The sequence below is a fragment of the Strix uralensis genome, chromosome 18, assembly GCF_047716275.1.
Source record: "Strix uralensis isolate ZFMK-TIS-50842 chromosome 18, bStrUra1, whole genome shotgun sequence".
NCBI lineage: Eukaryota > Metazoa > Chordata > Aves > Strigiformes > Strigidae > Strix > Strix uralensis.
This window is the reverse complement of record NC_133989.1, coordinates 11,312,470-11,326,672: the sequence shown is the minus strand read 5'-3', so window position 1 is coordinate 11,326,672 and position 14,203 is coordinate 11,312,470.

Below are 14,203 nucleotides of genomic sequence, written 5' to 3'. Positions count from 1 at the left end.
AGGTGGGCAGGTGCCCAGCTGGCATCAGGGGATGTGTGTTAGGATCCAGGCACCGACCCTCAGCCCTGAACTTCTGTTTCTCCCTTGGGATCTCACAGCTGGTGTTGAACTGATTCAAAGACCAACCTGGTCTTGGGACCCGCGTTTCGGTGTCCCCTGGGATGCTGGGATTTGCGGTTCCCTCTGCAGAGAAGAGAGCAGCCGTCACTGTCTCCTCCTTCCCATCCGTATCTCTGTGTATCCCATCACACTTTTCAAGAACAATTTTTCTCCTTAACCACCAGCCCCAAGTTTCAAAGTTAATTGGGGCTGGTGAGGTATAAATAGATGCTGGACCAGATGGAAACTCTGTCGTGATTTATAGCTAGCTGAGCCATCACATGTTCCACTTGTACTCTGAGCAAAGGCACTATTAATTATGACACTGCCCAGGCAGATCACATGGGAGGTTACAACAATGATATTCAAGCTGAGGACTTAAATATCACTGGACTGTGACATTTTGCTGAGTGAGCGAGGTGCAGAGAAGACCTGCCTGTTGCAGCAGCACAGTTTTCAGGGTGTTTCTCCAACAAGCCCCGGGGAAGCAGGTGTTCTGGAGAGCTTTGGATGGACAAAACCAACAGCTGGTCCTTTGCAGTGACTGGTCCTTTGCAGCATCCTGATTTTATCCAGGCAAAGTGCAATAAAGTCAAGGGATTTTTCCTCCGTGCTGAGGCTGTGTTTTCTCACTGTTCCCCAGCAGCTGCTTTGAGAAGAGCCCACGTTACAGACACCCTCTTGCTGATGCAGACAAAACCTCCTGCTCCAAACAGGGAATTAGGATTTAGCTTCACCCACAAGGCTTCTCTTACAGTAATTTCCCATCCCTGTGCCTCTGCCTGGGGCCCCAGCAATGCGCTTCTGGATCCTGAAACAGTCCTCAGAGGAAGGAAAATGCTCCTGTATGAGACCCCAGGAAAGGTAGGACTGGGATAAAGTAGCAGGAGATGAAGGAGACTGAGCCCTGATTGCGGCCGGCCTCTCCTGCCAGCTACCCTCGCTGCCCAAGGCAAACTAAGCCCTGGGAACGGAGCACTGCGTGTTCCTGTCCTGAGGAAGCCCATAAAAACAAGGTGGTGTGAGCATCCCACCCCACAAGCCCTTTACCCTTCACTCCACAGCTCCAGCTGGACATGGACCATCATCCTGCCAGCCTGGAGCACGTGTCACCCCAAGGGGCTGCAGTCCAGGCTGACGAGAGCAGGGGAGAGGGACGGCTGCTTCCAGGGGGGGATATAAGGATCAAAGGACTTGCTGGAGGTCATCTGGGAGAGCCTGGCACTGCACCAGGTCTCCTGAGTTTCAGGCCTCTTTTCATCACTGCCTGTTTCTCCTTGTAGCCCACACTTATCAGTTATCCATTGTGAATTGGGATTTTGCTAATTACTGGAAGAAAATGAAGCCCAGGGCGAGGAGGGTGACTATTCCTACCTTTCCCCAAGCCCTTTCTGCCTGAAGAACAGATTCCCCATCGTTTATGAAGCAGTCAGTTCAAGAACAGTTTGCAGACGTCCTGATTTTTCTGGGACCTGCTGCTCAGTGGTAAAATGAGAACACGAGCCACAGCCTCCTCTCTCTTTTTGAAAGCATTGACCTCTCGCAGTCCCCACACTGTGTAGCTTTCAAAATACATACAAGTGTCACACAGTACTGTCAGGTACGAAGAAATCTTTACAAAAGCTTCCCCAGGAACCCTTCGCATCACAAACTGAATAAGATGTGCAATTACAGAGCCATGATTTAAGAACTTAAAACCCAGCTAAGCTCGATAGAAGGTATCAGACTTACAAACAATATGTAGGGAGAATTTAATCTTGCAGGGACTGCAGTTATTTGAGGGGAGAGATTGTGTTTGGGATTAAGAGCCAAATTACTGCACAAGTTTTTATTAAATATTTATATTTTCAGTCATACCTTATTATGACTGTTTTGGGACAGGAGCTCGGTTTATGATGGGCATAAATCCCGAAAAATAGTTTGGATTCTCTGAAACAGGCAAAACATGAATAAAATGGATTTGGACTTTATTTGGTCTGCTGACTACTTAAAGCTCACACATGAGCATTTCATTAAGGCATGCAATTTTCCAGAAAGCACCAAAAGGAGACAAAAAGTATCTATTTCCCTAGTATTCCTAAAAACCTAAAGAAGCCCTGAGCACATACACACACCTCTCACTGGGAACCCTCCCTTTCTGCCTGCACTCACGCTGGGAAGCGCATGCCTGAGCATCTCTGTTTTGAACTGATCTCAGTATTAACGCACTGCAGAAACATTCACTTGGGGAAGCCACCTCCTCGTTATCTCGGAGCTCAAGGGACCAAAGCCCAGCTCCTGCTGTAGGATGGTGGCTGGGCATTAATGTGCTTTGCAGGGCTCTGCCTGTGCCCAGATGGCTGCAGCCCTGGCTGGACACGTGCGGTGGCTTTGTGGCAGCGGGAGAGGTGGGGAGCAGGGGGCTGGGGGGCTGCCGGGGCTCACGCCTGTGGCTGGGTCCGCAGGTATCTGTCTTCCACCTGACAAATTAATCCAAACACACCGACGCCATGTCGTGGTGTACAATGGACATATCTGTGCAAGACAAATGTTTGATTTAGAGTTAGCGTCATTGCTGTAGCAGAGAGGGCAGGAGCTGGGACAAACACTTTTCTCCATTGATATCTCAGATGTAGGTGACTTTATGCAGCTGGCAGCCAACTCTGGGACCAGGAGCTGAGCTCAGAGCGGAATGGAGCTGGTTGTCCCCAGCAATAGTGTGGCATCCCTCTCCTGCTGTGTGACAGGTCATGTCATGTTACCAGTGTCCCTGGCTTGATGCAGGCAGTGCTGGCCCCTGTGTCCCTGTGCAACAGCTCCCTGCAGCTTGTCGTTAGTGCCAGTCACCCGGGTGTGAGTGCTCACCTTGCTGGATGATGTTTAATAAACCTGTTCATGTCTCTGCACCTCTGTACGTGGGGTGACAAATGCAAAGTACTTTGAGATCTTCTGTGGGAAATAACTCACTCCTGTCACCAGACGTGAGCATGTGAGCATCATTTTATCTACCAAGAATGAAGGTCTATGCCGGGTGAACATGGATATAGATCGCACGTCATTGAACAAGCCACAGAGGCCAGGAGTTGGGAGAACGAAGAAGCAGTCTGGGACAGGGAGCAAAATACTAAGCCCACTCTAGGGTGTTTGCAGGTCAGATCCATGGCATCAGAAACACTTCAGCCTCAGCTGCAAAGAAACGCATTTGCTGCCGTTCAGGCTCCCTGCCAGTCTAGTTGCCGGCCGAGGAGCAAAGCTGCTCCAGAGCTCGGGTGGTGGCTGGTGCCTGGAGCAGTGGGGGGACAGAGCTGTGTCTGTGCCTGAGCCATGTCACCTCCCCATGAGCACGGCTCCTGTGCAGGCTGCTGAGACTCTGCTGGGGCTGGCCACTGTCACGGCTGACACGGTGGCAGGAGAAATGATCTGTTCCCTGTCACCTCTTGCTGCTGTGCTGCTGGCTCACCCACTGCTCTTTAAGAGGTCATTCTCCCCAGCTCTGTTCACTGCTTTGACCTTTCCAGCCCAGCACAATTGCTTTATTTCTGCTGGAATTCACATGGTTTCCTAAATTGGGTCAATCTGAGCAATTCCAGCTTGTGCCAGGTCCCAAAAACCTTTTCGTCTTTTCACTTCCCATCGGGAAAGGCCGAGGGAAAGCCGGGGAAGCCTGACGTGACATGGGTACCAGGGAGCTGCACCTGCTAAGAGCATCACGGGCACCGTGGACACACCGTTATTCAAGGAGTGCTGTGATAACATATTGCTGTGAAAGTGCCCTCCTCGTCCTGCTTGTCACTGTGCCTGTGGTCACCTGTCGCTGCAGACTGATCCAGGCAAAGTCCCATTTCTGTCAAACAGCTTCGCCAATGCTGGCTGCTACTCCCGGGCCAGCTGGGCTCGCCTGCAGCGTCCTCCCAGGGCCAGCACCATCCTCCCTGCCCACCACCCCCTGCTCTGCCCAGGCAGCAGGAAGGCAATGGGCAGGGAAATATTCAGCTAATTCAGGGCTGGCTTCTTATTAGAGAGAAGCCTGATTCTCTCGGCAGCACAAGCACTTCTAATTTATGATGAGAGGGAAGTAATTTGATGTTTTCTGGTGGCCACACTCTTCTGTCAGTCTTAACTTAACCCCCGTTGTGTGGAGCACTGTCTCTGCATGGAGGGAGCTGCCGGATGAGGCTCCCCATCGGGAAATGGCCCCGCCGAGGCTGCAGCCAGGCTCTCCACCAGGACACGGCAGGCTCGGTGCTAGCTCCCACTTTCCCAGTGCTGTTTTCCCAGCACTGCAATACGACCTCTGCAGGGATGCAGCACCAGACCACCCTGTGCACCTCTCTAACACCCCCTGCTCCCCATGTCTTCCTGGGAGGGAGAACTGGCTGTGCACCCTGCTGTGCCCTCTGGGCTTTGCACCCAACTCCTGCTACAGGACACGTCTTGCACAAGCCCCAGTCACCAGCAGACAAGGAAGAGTGAGGGCCCTTCCCTCCAGCACCTTTTCCAGGCAGCACCATCCCCGCCGCAGGGCTGCTTCCCCCTCCCTGAGCCACTAGCTCCTTCCCCAGTGACCCTGGTTCACTCCCACTGCGGTTGCTGCCGTTCTGGGTGATTAATTCAGTGTGAGTAATTTTGGAGCAGATGATCTCATTCACGTGGTTCCTGCTATTTCTCTGGCAGAGCGGAGGGAAGGGGGAGAGAGGGAAGGAGAGGAGAGGAGGGGAGAGGAGAGGAACATGATGTCCATGAGAGCCGTCCCTCTGTGCATGCTCACGAAGCTCAGCACCAGCCTGCAGACCACTTAGTGCTACAGGCAGAACAGAAGGAAATTTGCTGGCAAATTGGTTTCTCTCAATAGAGGGCAATTTAATCATTTAGGCTGATAAGGGCTCAATTATGGCTTTGCAGCAAGGCCAGCATTTGGGGCAGCAAGCGGCTGCCGTGGCCAAGGAGCAGCCTTGCTTGCTGGGCTCCTGGGGGGCTGGGAAAGGCCCCCGATGTGGGATGAGGCACTGGATGACTGGGCCATTGAGGATGGACACACTCTGCCCCTGACAGGGATCAGGGAGGCTTTGTGAGGGGCTGCAGGGACCCACTGCTGCCCCTCCTCCCCCTTTGCCAGTGGGAAACCCCAGTGGATTCAGCACCCTCCAACTGCCTGCTAAGAGAGTCGGAGACATTAAAAAAAAACTGTGGGCCTGTGTTTGGAGGGATGGGACCTGCACGGAGGTGACTGCCCCATTGTGGGTCCCTGGGTGATGGGACAGCCATCAGCCAGCAGAGTGAGGGAAGCAGTGCTGCCCTGTCCCAGGCTGCACCGCAAGGAAACTAGAGCGAACCCTATGAAATGGGATGAGATTAACAAAGCAGCTGAATTATTCTAAGCTAATAAAGTACCCAGTCCAGATGGCTCTCACTATGAATACTATTAAAGAGAAAAACTCAGGGTAAATTAGGAGATTTGAGGCTAACACTTTTATTCATGTGGAGAACATGCTCTGTGGGGCGGGGAGCAGTCCCCTGCTCCCTGGCTGCCTCCAGGGCAGAGATTTAGTGCTTCCTTGCAGCCCTGGAGAGAGGAGTATGTACTCCTTCTCACCCAATTTCTGCTGTCTTTCCCTCGGAAACCCATGCTGGCCACTCTTGTTGCCTCCTGACAGCACCAGGTTTGGAGCCATGGAGGTACTTTCCTGCCACATGCGTGGCCCATGCAAACCCCAGCTGCTTGGAATCCATTTGCAGAATTGTTTCCCATCCCCAAGAGTGGTCTGAGCCCCCAGACACCCCCGTGCTCTCTGAGGGGAGCCCACACTAAGACACTTTACTAAGGGAGCAGGCAACATGAGTTTGCTGCTGAATTTTGGTGCCTGAAAAAAGCCATAAGCAGCAATGAGACCTGCTCTGTGTTTGCCTTGCAAAGGGCTGAGCTGAAGCCCCAGACACGGAGGGGCTCAGCGGGAGGCTGTATTTCAGGGCTAGCTGCAAACAGCAGTGTGCCAAGTACTATTTATCCCTCCCTTGTCCTGGGAAATGGATGCCAGAGGCAATAAGTGAGATATTGCTGCAGAGCTGGGGTAGATGCAGCCCCGAGCTGTGCTGGAGAGAGTGCGGCAGTTCAAAGTGCCTGGGACATCCGTGCCGTGCAGAGAACAGTGACAGCTCATGACATGGGTTTGACACCAGCCAGAGCAGTTCAGGGCAGGGAAGCAAAGCAGACAGGACCCAGTGGGTGCTTAGAGGCACAGAAGTTCCTGCCCACTGTGATGTTTGGCTGAGGACGGACTTTTAAAACACATCGTTATTCCAACAGGGAGAGGGAGAAACTATGGCAGGGAGAAAAGAGCTGATTTTGCTCTGTCCGCAGTGACTGGGGCAATAGATGGCTGGTGTGTTTAGTTTCTGAATTACCCTGATGAAATGTATAAGCTTGTTATTTGTTTTATTTAATGCAAGGAAGCTGTCAGAATACCAGAAAGTGGAGGGGGAGGGAGCAAAGAGGGGAGATGGAGACACTTGGAATTGAAGCATCCTATTAATATCTCCATTGTCGTATGAAAGGTCATTATTGAAACAAAATAAAATGAGCAAGGAGGGAAACAGGAGAACCAAATCCCTCTCTGCCTCCTGTCACCCGCGCTGCCACCAGGACACCTTCCAAGCAGTGCTGAAGCCCTGCTGCCCCTTGTCCCATGCCTTTTTCTGCTGTCTTTGACCTGCCCGGGGGAGCCATGCTCCCATCGGTGCTAGACAGAGTGGGAGGGTTTCAGGGAAGATGAGAGCTGGCGTCTCACCACACTGACACGAGGCTGCTCAAAACTGCACCCATGTGCTGACATCCAGAGTAGCATCTCCTGCCTTTGCCCCAGAAGCTCACCTGAACACAGACTTGCACCTCCAGTGCTGTGGTGAGCAGCAAGGCTTAGCATCTGCTGCAGATCTGCTGGAGGCATTGAAACCCCAGCCCTGCAGTGATGGGGCTGCAACAGGCAGTAAAACCTCACTTGGTTTACTTATCTAATTTTTTCTGCTCTTTTGGAGGTTAACATGACCAGTGTGTGTTCCCAGCCCTGCGCTGAAGCTGTGCTTGCCCAGGAATTGATTTGCCACGCTTGAGATGGAAGAAAACAAAGATTAAATTTAAGCTATTTGTTCAGCATCTCAGTTACGCAATTGGACATTGTAGATTAGGGAAGGTGACCTCCTGTAGCACAGGGGGGATTTACTGACATGTTCAAGCAAATATTACACTTCCTGGGATCCAGGATGGAGGAGAAAAGGGTACCAGCCTGGCTGCGCTCCCTGTGCAGATGCCTAAACCCTGGTGATCTCTGTCTTCCCCCAGAGCCTCACACTGCAGGATCCAGGATCTCCAAAGCAGGGGCCAGACTTGATTCCTCCAGTGAAGAGGAAAGGGAGAAAAGGAAAGAAGTATGAATGGTAGGGGAAGGGGGAATGAGCCTTTGCAGGACCTTGGCTAAGCATGACCAGCCCCAGGAGGTGGAGGGTTTTGTTCTGGTCACCATCTCCCACACTCCTGGCTCCTGAGAACTTTGTGGTGTTGGCAGAGCCAAGGCTTTGGGCTCTTGCTTGAGGCAGGGAGGCTCGCCAGGGCCAGGGCTAGTCCCGAGGGCTGTGGCAATGGGCAGGGGGCAGGCAGAGGAAGGACACAACACTAGAGACCATGGGAAGGTTCATTCGCTCAGGAGGTCATTAATGGACCAGCAATTTAAAATTTAAATCTATGTGCCTAAAACAGAATAGAAGGGAAAGAAGTCAGTCAAGGACTGGTGCTTACATTGCAAACTGTCACTGTCTCTGTTTGTGAAAAAGCTTTTGACTGACAGCAAAGTTTGTCAGAGGCATCTGACGTCAGATCTCTGCGCATCGAGGTGTCAGAATGACAGCTTGCCAATGGCAACAGCAGCATCAGCCGCCTCTGGGTAGCTCCAAGCTCTCCTCCTCCTCCTTGCCAGGGTTTCAGAGCAGATGAGAACAGACGAGCAGGCTTCCCCAGCACCGACCTGCCCACTGCCCAAGAACCCCTGGGTGGAGGAGGAAAGGACAGGTGCTTTCATGTTTACTGGATGCCACATGGCTATGGAGCTGTTGTACCCTCGTGATGGAGACATCCTGACACAGGCAGGGCAATGTGCCCAGAGCCACCTCCCTCTCCCAGCACCTTCCAGGCACAATGCAAACCCCTTGCACTCCTTCAAACTGGGGATTTTTCCCAACAAAGTGCTCCACAGTCCCTTCTCTGGCTTCAGAAAATTCATGAATGTGCTAAGTGCCAGACTCAACGCTAATCACCTCCTGGGCCTTCCCTCTCTCCTTGCCAGCTTCTGTATCACTGACATGACCTGGATGAAGCAAGGGCTCTGCCTGAGGCAAACCAGGCAAATCAGCAGGAGACTAAACCAGGTATTGCATGCTTTGCCACTGAAACAATATAGTAGCTCTGGCAGTGGCAAGGCCAGGGCAGAGTTGAAGACAGAGGAGGAGGCTGGGGCAAAGGCAGCACGAATGGCTCATGTTTGCTCTCTTGATGTGAGATCTTGCAAATGGTAATGATTCGCCAGGAGAGCATCTGTTCCTCAGGCAGGGGCTGTACCACTGCAGGCATCCTCCAGAGGCATCGCTGGGCCTTTATGCAAATAAATAAATCAATAAAAGCTGTGGCTACAGTGAGGGATTTGGCTGTCTGTGCTTGGAAACACCTGAGCCGTCCAGGATAATCGCCCTGTGGCCATGGATGGATGGGTTTTCTGAGCCCCGAGACACCTGCTTGCCTCTGAAGTGGTTTAGTCCATCTGTTTAATGCTGTGTTATCTGGGAAATTGTTTCTCTGCTTTGGCTTTAAATGATGAATTTTTGCCTGAAAGATTATCCTTTGTTTATCTCTCTTTGTTCCAGTGACCCCCTTTGCTGCCTCTCCTCTCACCTCCGCTTGGGTGCTGCAGGAGCGAGGGCAGAGGGAGCAGGAGCTGTAATCATTCCCAGCCCTGACTATCAGATCGTTGATCTTTCCTCCAAGCCATCCAGTCCCCAGCTGAAACCCTGCCTCAGTCCAGCTCACAGCTTCTCCAGAACACAGAGCAGGGTCTGGCACTCCAGAGACTAGAAAGGAGCATGAGAAATACATACTAGCTGAAATGAGAAAGGTGGGGAGGAGAAGGACCACCCTCCACGTCTCATCCCCTCCCTCACTTCACCTTCTGCCTCTAATCTCCACTTCCATGGAGAGAGCTTGGGGCTGCTCCCTGTGCTTGCACAGGAAGGCCTGTGTGTGCTTGGGGAAAGGGATGTGGAGGCACCACCCTCCTGCTGAGGGCCAGAGGGACATCCTGGGATAGACAGACAGACGGATGCTCCACCTCGGCTTGGCTTGGGCTGACTCCAGTGGGACTGAGCCAGGCTTTCGGCACGCTTGGCTGCTGCTGGCTGGGTGCTGGGTGAGAAGAGCTGGGCTTGGGACTGGCTGCCAGACACTACGTGGATGGTCCCCAATTCATTCCAGCACCCCGAGCCCCAGCACTACAGGCACCTGAATGCCCCCAGGGTGACGCCACCTCTGTGGCCCTGCTCAGATGATTCCCTCTGTTTTCTGTGTCCAACAGAATGGTCTCTAGAGGAGGAATTTGCTAGCTTGATTTGCAGTTTAGATAATTTCCCTTAGAAAAAAATCTTGGGCCATAACTCTCTTAGGAGGGCCAAATATCTTCTCTCTGAAATTTGGCATGGCTTGCTGCTGTGTCAATGCAGGTGTGAAACTGTTAAACATCCTAAGTCAGCTGGGTCTCTGACCCTAAATCAATAGCAGCAGCAACCTCAAGTCCCGAAACCACCTGTGAGAAGCTCCGATTTCATTTGGGTGTTTCTGAGAACTGGAGCCCAAATTTCTCTCCATTCCCTGATGACATGGACCAACCACTTGGGAACCTGGTTTTCATGCAAATGAATTTGCAGACGAAACAGAGCTTTTACAAAAACGAGTTGAATCTCACTGAGGAAGCTTTGTAGTATGAGCCCAGCTCAGCACAAGAGCCAGAATAAAGCAACGAGGTGACAGGAAGGATTAATCTGTAATTTGGTTAGAGCTGGGGTGGGAAATCTGCAGAAGGTCACAGTGACACTAAACAAGTGTCTTATATTAAACCCAGCTCAAGTTTTCATGTCTCAGTAAAAGAGCTGGAGCATCTATAACTAGTAGCAGGTTATTTTTGGCATCCCAACCTATTTTGTAGCTCCCAGGAGGACAAAACCGCTTCTCTTTGACTTTGCAAAGCCTGGATTTCTTTTTGTGTCTACAGGATGCTGGGATCTGCATTTAAATTCTTCTGCCACTGCTTGTCTTAACAAAAACTCACAGGTCCAGGCAATTACTGTTCTTGCTTGCTTTGCACAGAGGAAAGAGCCTGCAACCTATATGAGGGCTGAGTTGTTCAAGCTGCTGTTCAAAATAACAACGCAAAAGGGTGTCACAGCCCTAAAAAGCCTAAATTCTCAGCAGACAGGGCGGTCTGAGGGGTCTCTCTAATTGCCTTCTTACAGGTCACTGGGCCACATTTGCTTGAGGTCACTTGGAAAGCCAGTAGCAGAGGCTGGTACTGGAGCCAGGCCATCAGTGGTTTGCATTGAGCCATCATAAGACAGGTTTCCATGACTCTCCCTCTTCCTTAGCATGTCCCTTCCCGAGCTCCGGATGCACCCACACCGTGTTCCCACACTTCCTAAGGCTGTTTGTCAGATGGGTGCCAGATCTCCAGTTCTGCAACGCACTGTGTGACATCTGGTCTGCCTTCCCTCCTGCTTCTCCCAAATGAAGATAGCCAGAAAAATATTTAAGCCAGCATACACGGATCCACCAAAATCAAAGTACTTCACAAAATTGACGGCATTTCACTGGAATTTTGTTTTGAAATGAAACAAACAAACAAAAAGTTCTGGCAGCATCAAAACATCTTGTTTCAGCGTTTTCAGGAGAAAGAAAACCTTCCTGTTCTATTCTGAAAAGGCTTTTCACTGCTGAGATTGTTTCAGAAAATAGCTAAATCAAGCAGAAAGCAAATTAAAAAATCAAAGTCTTTTGGAGATGGATCCAATTTCCAGATTTTTCTCTGACTGGCAGCCAAGGGGGGCAGTGCCACTCTGGGCATCCCAGCCAGTACAGCGCTGGTACAGCACTGCTCTCCTCTGGGTCCCTGTGTGTGCATGGCGGGGACAGCAGAGAGCAGGGAGGTAGCCCAGGGCTAGCTAAAACCTGGGGAAAACAGGCAAAATCAGGGAAAGGAGCGACCTCCAGAATAAAGTTGTGCACCAAAGAAGGACAAAGAGGACTCAAGATGTGACAAGAGCAGATGTCTTAGAGGTGTTCAGACAACCCCTGCCTCTGTCTCCTGCATGAGGCCATCGCATCAATGCTCATAACACCCACGGCACGTACCCGGGGACAGGAGTGCTCCCGCACTGCCCATGCCAGGGCCCCATCCCAGCAAGGTGGGGACAACAGAGCTGAGTCCTGTAACACCCTGCAGCTCCCCCAGCAGCCGAGCAATGGGAGCAAACCCCAGGGGGCTGGAGTACAGCTCACAGGGTGCACAGGTTTCTGCTGCAAAGTCATTGCAGGAGAGTTTTCAGGGAATTCAGGGCTCTGTGCTTAAGCCCGGTCTTCAATTACCCAAACATCTGATCTCTTCATATGTCAGTATTTCACATTTCCTTCAAACACTTGGATGTATAAGGCCACTCTGACTCTCGCTGGTGTTATGGAGAGTGGCCTTGTTAGGGAGTAGAGCCCCTGGCACAGAGAAGCTGGGCAGGTGCCCGCAGAGCCATCAGCTGGGGACTGAGGGAAGTGTGTACGGGGGGAGCACCTCCTCCAGAGTCTGTCCAGGGCTCCAGCATTGAGTGATTTTGCCTTGAAAAGCAAAAATAAGCAACTACTCCAATAAGTGAGCTGCCCCAGAGCAGCAATGCATCTGCTGGAGAAAGCTCTTCTGTGCTCAAGCTAAAACTGGAGCAGTCAGGGGTGCAGGGGTGTTGCATGAGAACCAGCGCGCAGTCAATGCACCCGCCCTGGGAAACATGAGATTTCCTGGGGTCGAGTGGCATGGTACAACTCTGTCAGAGCTGACACATACGATCAGGACACATGCAAGTTTAATTAGGTACTTTGTTAATGAAAAAATGAAAGTAGATTCAAGCCACTGGATCCCCACAGTGAGCTGGTACAAATGCTGAGAAGCATGTCACCAGTCCACTAAGATCGTGGGCAGATGCTGCTGGATAAACAGAATTCCTGCCTCCTTTAGTGATGTGAAGTTTAGACAGGCAGGAGGGAGAGAAACAGACACGGTGTTTACAAAACTAAAAAAACCCCCTAAACCCGAACCTCCAGGATGGGGATTGTACTGTCCACCCAGTCCACAAGGGATCCAAAGGACAGCCGGTACAATACGTGCTGATGCATAATCAGCGGTGAATACCTCCTTCCACTATTTCTACGTCCCCCACAGTTTTATTGAAATAAACTAAAAGCAATTCTTGGACCTTGTAAGACAAGGTAGTTATCTCTACAGCCAGCCAGCAGCAGATTTATTGGTCTCTAAGATGCATTCAAACTATATTTTCTTTCATATGACAAGTGGCCTATTTTATTAAAGCAGTTTTTCAGCAGTCCTGAATCACTCCTGCAACTCCATTTTGTCAAAAGCGAACTGAAGATGTTTTCCACTTGTCATGGTTTAACCCCAGCCAGCACCCAAGCACCACAAAGCCACTTGCTCACTCCTCCCTCCTCCCAGTGGGATGGGGAGCAGAATTGAAAAAAATGTAAAATTTGTGGGTTGAGATAAGAATGGTTAGTCAAGAGTCAAGAAAATTGAAGACAGTACCTTTGTGAATTGGGGAACATCAAGCCTTTAATGGTAAGTATTGAAGTAAAAGAAGGGCAGGTTTTCAGGCAATAATGATAAACACTTTAATAGTTGAACTTGAAAGTGAGGGAGTCTTTTTGGCAGCAAAAGAAAAAAAATATGGTAAACTGTTTTTACAGTACTTTCACTGAGTATTTGAATGAGTGGGCCTAATATTTTGAAGATTGGAAGCAATTTGGATGAACTTGAAGAATTCTTGGCAAAAAATGTGAAACCCAGACTGAATTGCATAGGAATGTTGACAACGATGCCCTCAAAAAGACTGACAAAGGTGATTGATTTGATGAGTTTGCAAATGCAAAAAAAAAAAAAAAGCTGAAATTAAATGTGAAAAGGGGAATAAAAATAAGACTGGAGAGATAAGAAATGGAGTGATATATTCAAGTACTTGGTGTGAAATACAGTCTCCATAAAAACATGGAAACATTATCTGGGTTTTTACTGGTACTACCAGAACCAATGTATCTTTACAGACAGATGATAAGAAATATAATAGCTCTGAGACTACTACAGCAATCAATGTCAAAATATATTTCCAAGATATGCTCATAGTGAATTTTACCATATGCTTCCTTAATTTTAAACTTTCAGAAGATACACATTCTTCCCAGTACAAAATCCCTTACATTTCCTCCTAAAGTCTTCTATACTTAGAGAATTAAGGGAGGAGTTACAACACTTGAAAGAGCAGACTGTTGATGGCATAGATAGGTAAGGTATTTTGAAAGGTAGAGCACATTATTTTTGGTTTTAGGGCCAGTTATGTCAGAAGACAGAAGAGAGTTGTGAAGCTGAATGTGAGCTTGCTGGTGAAGACTACAGCAGGTTATTGAGCTCTCTGTTTATTTTCAAGTTGACGCAATGTTTTAGGGTATTATGATAAAACTTCTGTTATCACTTGGTTGATCATAACTGGTCTTGCCTTCAGTTTGTAGTTACACAGTTTGAGTCACAGCTTCAAATTATTTGTCTCGTATAGTCTTCTACAAACAATCTGTTAGGGGTTTCTTATGTAACATTATTCCTCTCGAGTTCAGCAAAAAATGCTGCATCGTGAAAAATGTGCATAATGTATAACAAATTCAGCCCCTTTGGTAACTGCAGACAAGTGAATCTTTCTTTCATTTTGGAACATGGTTAGAGCAGCCTGAAGGAAGGAGGGAGAGAAATAGCAAGTCAAAACAAGAAAAAGGGTA